Raw genomic sequence first — 18,204 nt, 5'->3', positions numbered from 1 at the left:
TGCAAAAATAGTAATAGAAAAGAAAAAGATGATAAAGAATTAGAAGAACAAAAAGGGCATAATTTAGAAATGCAGAAGAAAGCAGGCACTGGAATATTTGTTGTTGTTGTGGTCTTCAGTTCAGTGACTGGTTTGATGCAGCTCTCCGTGCTACTCTATCCTGTGCAAGCTTCTTCATCTCCCAGTACCTACTGCAACCTACATCCTTCTGAATTTGTTTGCAGTATTCATCTCTTGGTCTCCCTCTACGATTTTTACCCTCCACGCTGCCCTCCAATACTAAATTGGTGATCTCTTGATGCCTCAAAATATGACCTACCAACCGATCCCCTCTTCTAGTCAAGTTGTGTCACAAATTTCTCTTCTCTCCATTTCTGTTCAATACCTCCTCATTAGTTATGTGATCTACCCATCTAATCTTCAGCATTCTTTTGTAGCACCACATTTAGAAAGCTTCTATTCTCTTCTTGTCTAAACTATTTATCGTCCACGTTTCATTTCCATACATGGGTACACTCTATACAAATACTTTCAGAAACGACTTCCTGACACTTAAATCTATACTCGATGTTAACAAATTTCTCTCCTTCAGAAATGCTTTCTTTCCCATTGCCAGTCTACATTTTATATCCTCTCTACTTGGACCATCATCAGTTATTTTACTCTCCAAATAGCAAAACTCCCTTACTACTTTAAGTGTCTCATTTGCTAATCTAATTCCCTCAGCATCACCCAAATTAATTCGTCTACATTCCATTATCCTCGTTTTGTTTCTGTTAATCTTCATCTTATACCCTCCTCTCAAGACACTGTCCATTCCGTTCAGCTGCTCTTCCAGGTCCTTTGCTGTCTGACAGAATACAATGTCATCGGCGAACCTCAGAGTTTTTATTTCTTCTCCATGGAATTTAATTCCTACTCCGAATTTTTCTTTTGTTTCCTTTACTGCTTGCTCAATATACAGATTGAATGACACCGGGGAGAGGCTACAACCCTGTCTCACTCCCTTCCCAACCACTGATTCCCTTTCATGCCCCTCGACTCATAATTGCCATCTGGTTTCTGTACAAATTGTAAATAGCCTTTCGCTCCCTGTATTTTACCCCTGCCACTTACAGAATTTGAAAGAGAGTCTTCCAGTCAACATTGTCAAAAGCTTTCTCTAAATCTACAAATGCTAGAAATGTAGGTTTGCCTTCCCTTAATCTATTATCTAAGATAAGTCGTAGGGTCAGTATTGCCTCACGTGTTCCAACGTTTCTACGGAATCCAAACTGATCTTCCGCGAGGTCAGCTTCTACCAGTTTTTCCATTCGTATGTAAAGAATTCATGTTAGTATTTTGCCGCCGTGGCTTATTAAACTGATAGTTCGGTAATTTTCACATATGACAACAGCTGCTTTCTTTGGGATTGGAATTATTAAATTCTTCTTGAAGTCTGAAGGTATTTGCCTGTCTCATACATCTTCCTCACAAGATGGTAGAGTTTTGTTAGGCCTGGCTCTCTGAAGGCTGTCATAAGTTCTAATGGAATGTTGTCTACTCCCGGGGCCTTGTTTCGACTTAGGTCTTACAGTGCTCTGTCCAACTCTTCACGCAGTATCATATCTCCTATTTCATCTTCATCTATGTTCTCTTCCATTTCCATAATATTGTCCTCAAGAACATTGCCCTTGTATAGACACTCTGTATACTCCTTCCACCTTTCTGCTTTCCCTTCTTTGCTTATTACTGGATTTACATCAAAGCTCTTGATATTCATGCAAGTGGTTCTCCTTTCTCCAAAGGTCTCTTTAATTTTCCTGTAAGCAGTATCTATCTTACCCCTAGTGAGATAAGCTTCTACATCCTTACATTTTTCCTCTAGCCATCCCTGCTTAGCCATTTTGCACTTCCTGTCGATCTTATTTTTGAGACGTTTGTATTCCTTTTTGCCTGCTTCATTTACTGCATTTTTATACGTTCTCCTTTCATCAATTAAATTCTATATCTCTTCTGTTACCCTAGGATTTCTGTTAGCCGTCGTCTTTTTACCTACTTGATCCTTTGCTAACTTCACCATTTCGTCTCTCAAAGCTATCCATTCTTCTTCTACTGTATTTCTCTCCCCCATTCTTGTCAATCGTTCCCTAGTGCTCTCCCTGAAGCTCTCTTCAACCTCTGGTTCTTTCAGTTTATCCAGGTCCCATCTCCTCAATTTATCATCTTTTTGCAGTTTCTTCTGTTTTAATCTACAGTTCATAACCAATAGATTGTGGTCAGATGATGACTACAGAAGATGTATTCAAGAACGTGAGAAATGGCTACCAACTCTGCTGTGGAAACACTGCAGCCATCTGACAAGAAGTGCTGTTCAGTATACCCAGCGTGAGTGGAGGCGAAGCCAACGTCACCGTCGACCACCAAGCTATCTGTGTAGGCTATTTCTGAGCCCTGGAATTAACCGAAAATAGAGAAAAACTGGTGGCTGAGGGCGTGAGTAAGAACTGAGGCTTTTGGGAATTGCATTAGGTCGAGACGAATCTGTGGTCACGGCATGGACCATGGAGGTGTACGTGAGGGGACCCGCAGAAAAGTGGTAGAGGGAAAGTCACGGGTTCAGTAAGAAGGGACCAGACATGGAATCCAATTGGAATTCTCCGATCGGGGCCGCCGTTGGAGGGGGTGGATCCCTGCAGTCGGGAAAAGGAGACGATACCCTGGGTGTTTAAGCAAGCTGCAAATATGTGCAGTGTAATTGGCAAGCAGTTGTTGTCGCCTGCTCCACAATGGAGGAACTCCAGCTTCCATGAGTAGGCTGTTCACTGGGCTTATTCAGAAAGCTCCTGTTGCAAGACTAAGTCCACAGTGGCGTATAGGATCCATTATCCACAACGCGGAGGGCGATGCTGAACCATATGCCGTGCTCCCATGGTCAAGATGTGACTGTAAAGGGGGAAACGTGCACTAAAAGGAAAAAATCGGTGGAAGGTGTAATATTATGTGCGTCCATAGACCGAGTTTAGCTGAATAAGTTCTCCAGAGAATGAAAGACTGAGTGAAATTGTAGAAGTCGCGTGATACAACGTGACCTGTTCTGACGCAGAGCGCCAAAGATTGCTATTGCGATCCGATATACTCAAAGTGGTCAAAGACATTTTTTAAGCCCGACCGCGGTGAAACAAAATATGAGATAGAATGTGAAAACAAAATGTATACTAAATCCTATACCACTCTTGTTTTGTCTGTCTGTATGTGCAGACGCACGTTATTACAGTTCATTGTAATTTATAATTAAAAATATGTAATGTCAATAGTTTCGATGTGAAAGGTCTCAATATATCAAGAAGTACGACATATAAAAAGCAATGTATATTTGCCTGTTTCTGAGGAATTGTAATTATTAGCACAAAAGCTGATTTATGTGGCATTGTCAGCCACGATAATGTGTGAAAAAATGTTTAAAGTAAGTTCCTCTTTAGCTTATTAAAAATTAATTCTAAACTGAATGCAGTTATTTGACTTGATTATTTAAATAGCAATCACCAGTCAATTTCTCTTTCCCTATGTTCATAAATGTTTAATTTTCATTTTAGTACAAATGTTCAGAGAAATCATCGACGGTTCCACAGGACGAAGGAACTTGAAAGAAGTTGACATAATCAGCAAACTACTATTCGTCACTGAATGGTAATTCGCTGTACTTTATTTCCAAATGTAGGATCTTCGATAATCTTTCTGAAATCCAGGATCAGAAGCTATCCGGCGAAAATTTGATTACAATCCCCGTTTTTGTTTCCCAGAAAAGTGTAGCAAAATTATTGCTCTCTTCTTTCAAGTACCTGACACGTCATTGCACGGAACAAGTTGTGCTTATATCGAAATCCGACGTAGTCGCACAAGGCTCAAAAGCGACATCTTCTAAAACATCAGGTATCATAGTTAACAGCAAAATACTCTCTCCATTTCCCCCCATTCAAAATATTTGTAATAACATAAAGGTATTAAAATAATACAGCAAATGACCTTAGCTGGCTTATTGCAAGAATAATAAAGGATGATCCAGTCGCTCTGCAACACACTAAAATCGAGAGATCAACAGGCAGGTATGTGCCACGTGCTACACTGAAATGAGTAGGGACACTTGTATTTACGAGGCAAAGGTCGAGTTTAGTTAGTAGATTCTCGATATCTTAATCACAGCCAGTTATCTCAGCTCTACTCCTCAAAGGGTTATAGGCATTAAAATCAACCAGAAGTGTAAAAGGTGTGGGTAGTTGGAAAGCTAGTGCAGCCAGTACGCGGTGCGGTACGTCACTTTCTGGAGAAAGGTAGATGTAGCAGATTGTAGAAGATTATAAAGACTGTTTTATTTATCAGAAGGTTGCAGTAAACAACTATGAATGTACGAGGGCTATCCACAAAGTACATTTTCGTTTGTGTCCGTTAGGGGTGGGGCTAGCGCGGCCATCTTGGTGTCATGGCATTCCGCAGCTCAGTCGGCATCCTGCCGTGCTAGTGAGAGGTTCGTGCTGTACTCCGTTGAGTTACTGTGACAGTTTGAAATGTCAGCGTTAATTGAAAATGCCGCGACGTGTGAAGTGCGTGCTATAATAAGGTTTCTGACTGCAAAAAACTGTACACCGATAGAAATCTATCGGCAGCTTTGTGAAGTGTATGGGACAACATAATCACTGAAGGTGGAGTGCGTCAATGGGCCATTTTTAAAATGGCCGAACTAACGTTCACGACGGAGAGCGAAGTGGAAGACCCAGCATAGTGGCTGCCGAACTTGTCGAAAAAGTCGATGCCGCGGTCAGTGAAAACCGTAATTTCACAATAACGGAACTCTCTATGAGTTTTCCACAAATTTCACGAAGTTTGTTGCACGAAACCATTACCGAAAAGCTTGGTTACCACAAGTTTTGTGCAAGATGGATACCAAAAATCTTGACAGAGATTCACAAAAATCAGCGAATGGCTGCAGCGTTAAAGTTTTTGGACGCTTACGAGAAAGATGACGACTCATTACTCGATCGCATCGTTACTGGTGGCGAAACATGGGTTAAGTATGTGAACTGCGAGACAAAATTGCAGTCAATGCAGTGAAGGCACACAAATTCCCCCCAAAAACTCAAGAGACGCATGCAGACAATGTCGGCAAGGAAGGTGATGGCGACTGTCTTTTGGGACAGAAAAGGTGTGATTTTTGTGGATTTCCTGGAAAGAGGCACTACAATAAACTCTCAAAGGTATTGCCAAACTCTGCACAACCTCAGAAGAGCAATACAAAACAAGCGCAGGGGAAAGTTGGGCTCAAAGATTTTACTGATTCACGACAACGCCCAGGCCCACACGGCAAATGCCACTCGTGAAGTTCTCGAATCTTTTAAGTGGGAGTTGTTTCCTCATCCGCCGTACAGTCCCGACCTGTCACCGAGCGACTTCCACTTATTCCCAGCAATGAAGAAGTGGTTGGCTATGCAGCGTTTTGATGACGACGCACTGCTTCAAGAAGAGGTAACCACGTCGTTGAAGGCGCAGGCGGCCGAATTTTACGACGAAGGAATTTCCAAGCTCGTCCATCGCTACGATAAGCGCCTTAATTTAAATGGCAACTATGTAGAAAAGTATTATTTAAGCGTGGCTTTCATCTGTATATAATAAAAAAAATTTCCAATATTATATTTTTTATTCCAAAACGTAATGTACTTTGTGGCTAGCCCTCGTAATACGATGCATTTAGCATGAAATTTATTCAGTTGATGTAAATAAAAAGCCACTTATCCCACATGATAAGAAAAGATTTATTTTGAAAAATAGAACAGACACACCATCAGATGGACATTACACATTACTACCGACAGTATAAAAATTTCAAAATATAATGATAAATAATTTATTCACCTAAACGGAGGCTCTACTCAAGAAGCTCAATAAATCTAGCAATACCAGTTTGTTTAAAAAGATTAGTGATCTACAAGTAAATGTTTTATGTAACATTACTGATTGTGAATATTTGAATGTTGAGACAAGGAGAGAAAATAATAAGCAGATAAAATATGTTTGGAACTGAATAACGAATTTAAAATTATTTTCTCAGACAGATATTTTAAAATAATTAGTGGTTGGGATTTTCAATTTTTTGAAAATGTTTATATTAAACTGAGATACAAGGGAATGAAGAAACTTAAAATCAGTGATAATGAATTTCGTGACCTAGCATCTCTATTTCGAAAAAATTTAGTATTGTTTAAAATTTTTCAAAACATTTTTGTAATTCACGATAATCTCGAGGTGAATGGTTAACCCTTCCACATTGTCACGGAGTGCATGAGCTTTCCAGCCCCCTTGACTGGTACTCTGTGACGACTCTATGCCAGTATCTGCTCCTTTGTACAGGCTAATTGTCGAATCTCCAGACTCAGCAGAAATTCCTTACGTCAGAGATGATTGCTGTCGATGCTCCTCTGTGCTCTCAGCCAGGAGACAGTTATTGCGAGAGTCACGATATACTGTCAGGCTCCACCTGCAGCAATACATGTTCCACTATCATGTCAATGCAGACGACCTGTTGGTGCTCGTACGGCCACGAGAAGAGACTACGCGCATACTTAATGTGATCTCCAAGTACAGAGACACACTGGCATTGATCTGAGTGTTGCCAAATATACAGTGATACTGCTTTCGTGCAGTCTCACACGAGAAGAATTGGCTCTCTACATTGTGTATGGAGCTTCCAATACCTTGGTACTGATTTTACATCGACCACCCTTTGCACTACAATGGTCAGCTTCTGGCATGGCCTATAGGTCACCCATGCAACCAATTTGGCAACATCTGTCTTGATACATTGAAACATGTGGAATATCTTACTATCTATGTAGTTTGGTCGCTGATGCATTCTATTTCACTGGCGATTGGTCGCAGCCTACAGGCTGTGTTGCGCTACTTCTTGATGGCTGGTAACATTTTTAAGGTCAGATATGATACTCTCACCCTCGCCCGGAAGGCAGACTGACTTGGACTCACCAATGTCCGCCCTTTTATGTGAACACCACGAAAAAGCTGTGGTCGGGCACAGGGAACTCAGCTACATGACAACTCTTGGAAATTTACACATCGGTCACCATCTCCCCATCACTGTAGGTAGGACAAGCTGCACCTCTATTTGTGCGTCTGTCTATCTTTTTCGTGAACGTTAGCTAGGCAAGCGTTGGTCTTCCATATGCACGCCCACCACATCTGAAGGGTTTCTACATTCAATTACTTCACGGTGCACCTTGCAACAACGTTGGGATCAAACATTCATTACCAGGATGTATTGTGGTGTGGTGTAACCTATATCAGCCATATCTCCCGACATCATTGCGAGTCACATGATGTCACATTTCCGGTGGAAAATTCGTCACTAACTGAAGTTTACACTTTTTTATACTACACTGGTCACTTAGTGAACGACGACACCAACCGACTGACCTGCACCGATGGGGCAGCTAATGGTCGCCTGTTTCCTCCGTGTCTGTCGATCTGTGGTTGAACTGTAGACTTTTATTCGCCCAGAGGACGTTTGTTTCCCTGCAGCCAAGACTCATGCCGTAGTTTGGGTCAAAGGATGGACAATAGTCTTTATGTTGGTGAGGACAAGTCGTGGGATTTTTTAGACCCTCCTACAGAATGAATATACAGTGATTGAACGACGTCCACGCTACAGAACCTTTTTTGTGAATTACCTTCATGGAGTTTAGCGCAAACCCCCACTCAGCTGGAATGTGCCTGGCGCTATTAACTCGACTGGTGTCGAGGTGCTCTGTTAACACCCCATCACGTTACTTGAGGCCTACAGCAGGTGCAGCGCCAGGTACCACACTGTCCTTGTTTTGTAAGTAGGCTGTTTAGGTTTTTTTATTGGTAACGCCACCTCTGTATGAAAATCACTGGCTGTGCTGTGTGCAGTCTGTGGCTAGTTTGCATTGTTGTCTGCCATTGTAGTGTTGGGCAGCGGCAGCTGGATGTGAACAGCGCGTAGCGTTACGCAGTTGGAGGTGAGCCGCCAGCAGTGGTGGATGTGGGGAGAGAGATGGCGGAGTTTTGAAATTTGTCATGAACTGCTATATATATTTATATATATGATGATATTAAGGTAAATACATTGTTTGTTCTCTATTAATATCTTTCATTTGCTAACTATCCCTATCAGTAGTTAGTGCCTTCCGTAGTTTGAATCTTTTATTTAGCTGGCAGTAGTGGCGCTTGCTGTATTGCAGTAGTACGAGTAACCAAGATTTTTGTGAGGTAAGCGATTTGTGAAATGCATAGGTTAATGTTAGTCAGGGCCATTCTTTCATAGGGATTTTTTGAAAGTCAGATTGCGTTGCGCTAAAAATATTGTGTGTCAGGTTAAGCACAGTCCTGTATAATTTTTCAGAGGGGACGTTTCATATAAAAATATTTCACAGGTCAAGAATTTGGGTTACAAATCTGTAGAAACAAAATCCTATAAATATAACAGTGTCCAAAAAAATTTTCGTCGGCATTGTAATACATTCACGCATTTACATACATTTCATAACTCTTAACCCTTTGTTTCCTGACATAAGAAAAAATTTGCTTTTTAACATTTTCTTTGCAGAATTTATGCTATTGTGGCCTCAAATGACGGTAGAATTTTTTGTAAAATTTTATTTTATTTTACACAACTTTTTTCTCTCCTGGTACTCAGAAGTACCGTCAGACTCCATGGACAGAATCACAACACGCTCAGAAAAATGCTCCAATTTTTATAACTTGTACTTTATTCCACGTAAATATTAAATATTTTTACATTAGAAAATTAATTAACAGAAATATGATATTTCAGATTTTTTTTTTTTTTAATTTCGCATAAATTTATTCTAGAGCAACTTCACAATGCATAGTAACTTAGCTATACATTTTTGACAGTGTATACATATCACATATTTAGTGATACCTCATGAAATCGTAGGAAACAGTTCTTTTTTTCATTGCAGCACAAATATACTTTACATGTACTACATTGTGAATGTGGTCTCGACTGAATTTTATTTTTCGCACACTTTTCGCATCGTCCTCTTTTACAACTGAACACTACAAAATGGTTTCCTCGGTTGCCAAGACGTACATCCTTTGGAACAGAAAAGTTATCCTTCGTTCTCTTTGGGAGAGTTATTTCATCTTTACCAGAGTTTCTCTTTTTGAGATTTGGCACTTGCTGTTCATTCATTAGCCCTAGTGCCACTGCACGCCTTAATTCCAGCAGTGGCAGTGCCCCATGTAGATCACTGAAAATGACGCAAGCATTGACAAAAGCAATTTCTATTGCTCCACAGAAGAGACGGTGCCACCATTTCTTTCATCGCTTGTCAAGACCATAAGTTGAACGTAATCTGTCTGGATGATCCACACCACCCATGTTTTTATTGTAATCACATACAATAACTGGACATGGTATAGTCTTCTTAGTTCCATCTTTCTGATTTTTTGTCAGTACGCTCTGTTCAGTGCCATGGAAGTTTGACGCAAAATACACTACTTTATTTTCCTTCCATTGAAATACTGTTAGGTCTAAAGATGATTCTCTGTGATTTGATTTAGACATTTTTCTTTAGGTAAATTCCCTGGCAAACCTTTCCTGTTTGTTCTAATTGTTCCACAGGCAAATGTATTTACCGATTTCTGTGTGAGAAAAAGTGGACAGAACAACTAGTGAGAGGTAATGCATTGTTGCTACAATAAAGTGTTCACACAACCTGACGGTACTAATAAGTCCGCCTTATATTTTCCACTTTATCTCATTCACATGTAACGTAATGCTTCAAACTATTATAAAAAAACAAAGAAGGTAAGTACGTACAATGGAAAACTCACCTGAAGTTTCAATAAATTGCGCACAAATTCAGGCAACACCATGGAAACAAGCACATACAATCTTCTGCTTTCACAGCAGCGCGCGAAAAAAAATTTCAAGCTCTGACCGCCAGAGAGGTCTATGTATTGCACAATAACATCTATGAAACAGTAGAGCAGAGTTACTGTTACGTACCGACAGGCTCTCAGATCACGAAACTGCACCACGAGAAAATAATGAAAGTCAAAACTTACTGGTACTTTTAAGTACCGTCAGGCAACAAAGGGTTAAAGTACGATTCTTGATTTCCAACATCCTTTTCCACAAATCAGAGTCCCTAACCACTATTCGTTACTCCTTACCTTATTACACATATAAATATTCGTCGACACTTATTCAATATTTCATCACAATAGATACGTAGCATAATCGAATAACTCATATACGGCAGCATCATCTTATTGATCATAAACATACCTCAGCAGCATAATACACATCGTCATCGTAATAATATCATTACACCTCAGTCAAATCTTAAAAACGTCGTAGCTTTCTGCAATAGTTTCAAAACTTAAAAAAAATTGACTGCTCATTTCAATAGTGTCATGCTGTTTAGGTTTTTTAATTGGTAACGCCACCTCTGTATGAAAATCACTGGCTGTGCTGCGTGCAGTCTGTGGCTAGTTTGCATTGTTGTCTGCCATTGTAGTGTTGGGCAGTGGCAGCTGGATGTGAACAGCGCGTAGCGTTGCGCAGTTGGAGGTGAGCCGCCAGCAGTGGTGGATGTGGGGAGAGAGATGGCGGAGTTTTGAAATTTGTCATGAACTGCTATATATATATATATATATATATATATATCTTGGTTACCCGAACTACTGCAATACAGCGAGCGCCACTATAGGGATTTTTTGAAAGTCAGATTGCGTTGCGCTAAAAATATTGTGTGTCAGGTTAAGCACAGTCCTGTATAATTTTTCAAAGGGGACGTTTCAGTTTTCCATTTCTCCTCTTCCATACCTACCGTGTCACTCGATGAAATTTATAATTGACTATCTTCTTTCTTGACTGTCCCTTCTTGTCAATCTCCAGCTGCTTGGTAATGGGGGACGACATGTCCAGGCCTCGAGTGCTAGACCCCTGCTCATTCCACCTCTCACCTTGTCATGAAGCTGGAGGTGACCTACATGTACGCATCTCTCATCATTCCTACCTTCAGTCTGCTTACAAGGAACTGTCAGTTTTCCGCATTCGCATTTTCTGACGTTATCTGCTGATCTGGTGCATTTCTTATAACACTGTTTATAGTTCCCTCACGTTGAGGACCAAGGTTCAATTATCGGCACTGCCATGGATTTTTCCTTGGTGCAAGGATTGGGCAGGAGTGCACTTTGCCTCGAGATGCCAAATGAGGAGCTCCTTGACTCAGAGGTAGCAGCTACAATGTCGAAACTTCGACAGCGGCCGGGAGTGCGGTTTCATGCATCTCCATGCTGCATCGCATGATGAATAACTGAGAATGATACCGGAGGACACTCGACTGCCACGTGGTTATCATGGCCTGATTGCAGGATTTCCTTTTGCTTTTTGTTTCCAATAGTAACTCATTTATTTAGATATTTAACCACTTGACTTTCCATAGCAATAATATTTCAGCTGGTAAAATACATCTTATTGTTTGACTTGACACAGCAACAATATGATAAAACCACATACCTACATACTGGATGGTCCACATAATCCACTAGACAAATATCCTCTAGTACTGCTTAAATTTCAGGTTTAAATTAGAACTGTAAATTCACAATCGGAACATTTCTTGCAAATGATTTTGAGCATCATTCAAAGGCATGTAAAATGTTTGTATAATCTTTTTTATTTCTGACACAAATCATGTCACATTTCACGTTTGATGGGTTTATTTCAAATTTTTTACATTTTACATTTTATTAGCTTGTGAAACGTTCGTGACGGTTCAAATACAAATACAAAAAACTGTGCTCGAGAGCTTGCCTGTCGCAGGCGTGTGCTGAGATCAGGTGTACGCTTGCCAGACTGTCTTTGGCTGGTATCGTCAGGTTTGCGGCTTTATACCACGTGCTACGGACTTCTGGTGGTAAGAAACGTCCCGTGACATTTTGCCATAGAAGTTATACCAGGTGTTGCGGAAATTTCGGTTAAGTGACATTCTTGAGTGGGTTGCCTCTTACAGCATCACATAGTTTCTTTGCTTTTCTGTGTTTGGAATTGAGAGCACTTTCTATTATGCAGCTCTTCTGCATTTTCGCATGTAGCCGACTGTTGATAGAATCTTTGTGTGGTCCATGGGTACTGTTATCGAACCAGACCTTAAATATGTATGCGCGCCTCGGCAGCCGCGGGACTGCTTTTGTTATACACGGTCAAGTCACACTAATGTCAACACCGCCTTTGATCGACCTCAACGTGCGACAAACTGTCAGAAACAGCTGGTGGCAGCACTAACAGTGGATGGTGTACGAGAGTTGGAACCTCAATAGTGGCAAATAGTTATTTGCAGCTCGTACAAAATAGATACGTGTTTCAAAGTTTTACCGACCTTCAAAGTAGTCACAAGCCTTGTGTATAACCCGTTGCCAGCGATGTGGAAGTCGTAGGATACTCTTTGCAATGCCAGTTGTGTTGACAGTTCGAGTGGCGCGGTCTATTGCCCGAAGAATTTGTAGCGGTTCTGAAACGAATGCCGTGAAGTGTTTTCTTCAGTTTAGAAATCTAGTTGAACTCACGAGGGCTTAAGTCAGGCGAGTGCAGTAGGTGGTATAGCACTTAGCAACGCCAACACTCAAACAAATCAGTAACAGCCTGCACTGTACGTGCTTGTGCATTGTCCTGCAAAATGATGGTCAGGTCCCGCAGAAAGTGTCATTACTTCTGTCTCTAGGCTGGTCGTAGGTTGTGTTACAAAAATGAACAGCATAGAGACAGAAGTGATACTTTTTGCAGGAACTGACCATCATTTTGCTGGACAATGCACAAGCACGTACAGTGCAAGCTGTTATTGATTTGTTTGAGTGTTGGCGTTGCTAAGTGCTATACCACCTACTGCACTCCCCTGACTTAAGCCCTCGTGAGTTCAACTAGATTTCACGGCATTCGTTTCAGAACCGCTACAAATTCGTCGGGCAACAAATTCGAACTGTCAACACAACTGGCATTGCAAAGAATACCCTACGACTTCCACATCGCTGGCAACGGGTTATACACAAGGCTTGTGACTACTTTGAAGGTCGGTAAAACTTTGAAACACGTATCTATTTTGTACGAGCTGCAAATAACAATTTGCCACTATTGAAGTTCCAACCCTCGTATAAAGCGTGTCGAGCAGATGTAGATAACAGTGAATTCGTTGTTGACACGAGGAAACGGAGCAATTTGTCTGATATCCAAAGACATGATCATTGGCTTTCGGGTCAACGGCGGAAGCAGTTCCGAAACGCCTAAGTTTGTAAAAGGTTCGTGTGCCATAGTGGTTAAAGTATACCGTTCGTGCAAAATGGCGCTGTCCAAAAAGCGGTCCATTGCTGACAGGTGAACGGCGGGTGCAGAGATGTGTACAGGTGAATAGACGGGCAACTGTTCAGCAGCTGACCTCCCAGATGAACCAAGTGGCTACCAATAGTGTCTCCTGAACGACGGTTTGGTGGATGTTGCTGTGTATGGACCTCCGCAGCAGGCGCCTGTTTCACGCACCTGACATGGCCCCGCAGGCGTTAGCTGCGATGGATAGAGGGCAAAACATCAGACAACGCCCGAAGGCCAATACCTTGAATACGAGGAAGAGTACAGGTAGGCACCGTTTCTCTAATAAAGTTTTTTTTTAATTTTAAAATTTTGCAACTTTTATAACATACGTTATCAAAAACAGCAAGATCCTCAATACAGTTTCTTCGTGAAAGTTCTTGAAGCATTATTTAACCAACAGTTTTTTGAATAATAACAGATCAAAGAACAGCTCTCAGAATCAACGCTTAAAACTCAAACTCCCTTTTTAAGCAAAGGAAGAAATACGAATTGCACAACGCAAAGTTAAATAAAAGATTCTAACGTCACATGGCAATACCAAAATTTTCTTAGACATCAGCTGGGATCTCTAAAGGCAATAAAACATTGATCACAAAATTTTAATTGAAACAACAACTTAAATATAATAAAATCAGATTGCTATCAACGTACACTCAAAACCCGTAGCCTCTACGATAAGGACCGTATCACAAAATATTTTCCTTCCTTTTAAAAGCTTTACACCACAAACCTCCCTACATGTGATGCTTACGACGCCCAACGAATTATGACAAATAATTAAGCATTGATGTTATAATTAACCAGGTATGTAAATCTTTTCCTTTGAAAATAAATAAAAAACACACAAATCAACTCTTAAGCTCAGTGGTTACATCCATTAAAAAAATAATATAAAATACGTATCTTCTGATTTCGTCGTCGTCATGCGCTGTTGTGCACCGTGCCGTCCTTCAGGATCACATGCGCCACGGGAAAGATTTACCACGATGTACAAAACGTTAACAGGGCGCAACCAACTTACACAACTTGCATACTGGTCTTATACTTCGATATGGACGCGGATCGCAGATCTTAAAACGTGTGAGAGAGTAGATGCGGTACTACTGAACACTTCGACTCTACAGCACCGTACCAGACGGCAGTACGGTGGGGTAGACAAGATACAAATCGACAACTGTTGCAGCCGCGCGGGGTAGCCGCCCGGTCTGGTTGCCTTGTCACGGTCGGCGCGGCTCCCTCGGTCGGAGGTTCGAGTCCTCCCTCGTGCATGGGGCCGGCCGGACTGGCCGAGCGGTTCTAGGCGCTACAGTCTCGAACCGCGCGACCGCTACCGTCGCAGGTTCGAATCCTACCTCGTGCATGGATGTGTGTGCTGTTCTTAGGTTCGTTAGTTTTAAGTAGTTCTGCCGGCCGCTGTAGTCTAGCGGTTCTAGGCGCTCAGTCCGGAACCGCGCGACTGCTACGGTCGCAGGATCGAATCCTGCCTCGGGCATGGATGTGTGTGGTGTCCTTAGGTTAGTTAGGTTTAAGTAGTTCTAAGTTCTAGGGGACTGATGACCACAGATGTTAAGTCCCATAGCGCTCAGAGCCATTTGAACCATTTGAACCAACTACCCATACACTGTCCAGAGCCAACTCACAGCAGCTCTCTTCTTCCTCGTTCTGTCGCCTCGCGGCGCGCAGGAAGCCAACTCGCCAAAGATAAGCAGCGACCAGAGATTCCAATCCGATCTCGATATTGAGATCGCGGAGAGTACTGAGAAGGCGGGTGATTTCAAAAGCAAATAAAGAATTAAATAGCGAGCCGTACTGGATCAACACCTATCCTGACTGCTCTTCATTGGTGACAAAGGCTAGAATTTGCACGTCACTACCATAACTGGGCGTCCAATGAGCTGCGACAGGTGACCTTTTCAAATGAAGCACGCGTTATACTGCGCTGGAGAAATGGACTTTGGCGTGCACGCCGTGAGACCTTTGAAAGCAACTATCCTGCAACAGTTATGGTCTGGGGAATATTTTCGGGGCAATCCCTGGGGGATCTCATCAGTCTGCAAGGCACAATGGATCAACACAAGTATACGGCCATTCTTGGAACCATGCCAACACCTACATGGAATTTGTTTTTTCTCAGTATGATAGCATGTACCAGCAGGGCAACAAAACGTGTTACACAGCTCTTTGTGTGCATGCGTGGTTCGAAGACCACAGAATTAGTTAATCATACTTCTATGGGCCTATCTGGCCTTGTAACACTAACCAAAACTGCCTTGCTGTTGTGGTACTGGGAACGGCTGAAAGCAAGGGGAAACGACACCCGTAATTTTTCTCGAGGGCATGCAGATTTACTGTATGATTAAATGATGATGGCGTCCTCTTGGGTAAAATATCCCGGAGGTAAAATAGTCCCCCATTCGGATCTCCGGGCGGGGACTACTCAAGAGGACGCCGTTATCAGGAGAAAGAAAACTGGCGTTCTACGGATCGGAGCGTGGAATGTCAGATCCCTTAATTGGGCAGGTAGGTTAGAAAATTTAAAAAGGGAAATGGATAGGTCAGATATAGTGGGAACAATTTGTACAGAAAGCAGATGGCAGTTGTAAGAGTCGAGGGACGGAAGCAGTGGTTGGGAAGGGAGTGAGACAGGGTTGTAGCCTCTCCCCGATGCTATTCAATCTGTATATTGAGCAAGCAGTAAAGGAAACAAAAGAAAAGTTCGGAGTAGGTATTAAAATCCATGGAGAAGAAATAAAAACTTTGAGGTTCGCCGATGACACTGTAATTCAGTAAAGGACTTGGAAGATCAGTTGAACAGAATGGACAGTGTCTTGAAAGGAAGGTATAATATGAACATCAACAAAAGCAAATCGAGGATAATGGAATGTAGTCGAATGAAGTCGGGTGATGCTGAGGGAGTTAGATTAGGAAATGAGACACTTAAAGTAGTAGAGGAGTTTGGCTATTTGGGGAGCAAAATAACTGATGATGGTCGAAGTAGAGAGGATATAAAATGTAGACTGGCAATGGCAAAGAAAGCATTTCTGAAGAAGGGGAGTTTGTTAACATCGAGTATAGATTTAAATGTCAGGAAGTCGTTTCTGAAAGTATTTGTATGGAGTGTAGCCATGTATGGAAATGAAACGTGAACGATAAATCATTTGGACAAGAGGAAAGTTGAAGCTTTCGAAATGTGGTGCTACGGAAGAATGCTGAAGATTAGATGGGTAGATCACGTAACTAATGAGGAGGTATTGAATAGAATTGGGGAGAATAGGAGTTTGTGGCACAACTTGACTGGAAGAAGGGATCGGTTGGTAGGACATGTTCTGAGGCATCAAGGGATCACCAATTTAGTACTGGAGGGCAGGGTGGAGGGTGAAATTCGTAGAGGGAGACCAAGAGATGAATACACTAAGCAGATTCAGAAGGATGTAGGCTGCAGTAGGTAGTGGGAGATGATGAAGCTTGCACAGGATAGAGTAGCATGGAGAGCTGCATCAAACCAGTCTCAGGACTGAAGACCACAACAACAACATTGGCACTAAAATCCCGGGATTTACACCAAATCGAGAATCTGTGTGACCACCTCGATCGGGCTTGCTCAAACGAGAAACCCAGTGCTTCTGGGCACGGCACTGAGCTCCTCAAGGCTCCACACCCCTGCCGGTACCTCCCAGAAGCTAACGAACACTCTTTCTTCATTTTCACGGTGGTTCACACTGCAAAAGGTTGTTTTTCAGGTTTCTGACAGGTGGTCACATTAATGTCACTTGACAGCATAGCACTTCCTAGCTCTTTGGGAAGGTTTAGAATCTGCACCATGTCCAAGATTTTGATTGCAAAAATTTATTTGTTAGCTTCACCTCCTCTGTACGTGTCAGGTTTCTTGTTGCGTTTCCTTTAGTTAGTGCTCTGGTTAAATCTGGTATTGTTCACCAGTTATAAAATCCCTTTGGCGGATTATTGCGGTCATACATTGAAAGGGGTCGGGGAGACCCGCCTATGTCCATGCAATGTGCCGAAGGAATAACGACAGGGTGCTGAGCCGTGCTCACTCCCAACTATGCGTTTTTTTAGATATGAAGTTTCATAATTTTTTCACTTACTGTTGTCTGCATTTGTTGCTATAGGTACATTTTTCTTCACAAGTAAGAGAGATTCTGTGATGAATTTTGCACAGCATACAAACCATACATACAGGTGTATGAAAGTCAAGAATTTTCCAAATCTATTAAAAACTGTGGGAAAAATTAATTAACTACAAAATTTGATTTTTTTCTAAACATAAAGTTTAAAACGTAACAGCTCATTCATTTTTTCATAAATTAAATAGATTCTAGAGTTTCAGACACCTGCAAGTATTGTTTGTACGCTGTGCAAAATTCATCGAACAGTGTCTCCTACTTATGAAGAAAAGTGTACCTATAGCAACAAATGCAGACAACAGTAAGTGAAAAAATGATGAAATTTCACATGTAAAAAAATTATTTTGTTATGTTTTTGCACTTCCACTGCTATGAGTGTGAAACCTGAATCCTTCCTGGTCATGCTGACAAAGTTTTATTAATTTATTTGTAAAAGTATAGACAGTAGAAAATAAAATGTCCTGTGGTGCCTCTCCTGCTCCAAGGCGGTCCGTTTGACGTCCTACCCCCCTTAAACCTAACTAACCTAAGGACATCACACACATCCATGCCCGAGGCAGGATTCGAACCTGCGACCGTAGCGGTCGCGCGGTTCCAGACTGTAGCGCCTAGAACCGCTCGGCCACTCGGGCCGGCTTAGAATTCCAATTTCAT

The sequence above is a fragment of the Schistocerca americana genome, chromosome 9 (genome assembly GCF_021461395.2).
Source record: "Schistocerca americana isolate TAMUIC-IGC-003095 chromosome 9, iqSchAmer2.1, whole genome shotgun sequence".
Taxonomy (NCBI): Eukaryota; Metazoa; Arthropoda; class Insecta; order Orthoptera; family Acrididae; genus Schistocerca; species Schistocerca americana.
The sequence above is the reverse complement of the archived record's forward strand: the minus strand, read 5'-3'. Positions refer to the sequence as shown.